Source organism: Brassica oleracea, unplaced genomic scaffold (assembly GCF_000695525.1).
Source record: "Brassica oleracea var. oleracea cultivar TO1000 unplaced genomic scaffold, BOL UnpScaffold06634, whole genome shotgun sequence".
NCBI lineage: Eukaryota > Viridiplantae > Streptophyta > Magnoliopsida > Brassicales > Brassicaceae > Brassica > Brassica oleracea.
In genome coordinates, this window is record NW_013623156.1 from 1 (window position 1) to 748 (window position 748).

A 748-nucleotide genomic window follows, 5' to 3' on the forward strand; every position below is an offset into this window, starting at 1 on the left:
AGAAATGTTAAATACCATACAATAGTTCAACTTACAATTGAAAGCAAAAGACAAAACAATAGTTCAAACAGAAAAACAAAAGCTTCTTCTGTTATCTCTTCATTTTTCCAAACAAAAGTTCTAGCGAGAAATAAAGACTTGTCAACATCGTGCCTTGGGTGTTTATCAAAATGCATCATCTTTCTTCTTGGTTTGAACAAACATTCTTAGACGCACCTGAAAACTACAATGGACGAAAAAAACAGATTGAAAAGATAAACTTTAAGCACATGCTGACACCAAGGAGAGTATTTAAGAAATTTGCTCACTTCCTAAACTTACTTTGGAGTGACATGTTCATCAGGCTGACTTTCATCATCAAGAAGCCTTCCCAAATCATATTCTTTCAAGTTCACTTAAGATTCCTGATATAACATGCTTGTGCTTGGCAAAAGCAAGTTGTCTCCTTTGGATCCATGGATGGTTTCTGGAATTTTAATACTGAGTTTTATGGTTTACCTGATACACACAGTAAGTAATAATGATTAGAAAATAAAGGAATACAGCAAGAAACACATTCAAATGCCTACCAGAAGCTGAGTACAACATATGTTGAAGCTAGACAATGACAAACAGAACAACCAATATACCCATTATTCTAGCAGCATAGCTTGTCCAAACATCGACAGTCACAATTTTGTAGAAAATATGAAGAATCCATAATACATAAAGAGACTTTCTTGTTACCTTTAACAATGAATCATTTACT

The 748-nt window shown here is 33.6% G+C and overlaps 1 long non-coding RNA gene across 1 annotated transcript; it reads right to left on the minus strand.

Moving 5' to 3' along the window:
• Positions 1–103: 103 nt before the first annotated feature.
• On the minus strand, positions 104–747 carry LOC106322101. The gene is made up of 3 exons (XR_001266224.1): positions 727–747; positions 322–498; positions 104–223 (listed from the first exon to the last, which is right to left on the minus strand). It is a non-coding gene; the product is annotated as an uncharacterized LOC106322101 (long non-coding RNA).
• Between the last annotated feature and the right edge of the window lies 1 nt (position 748).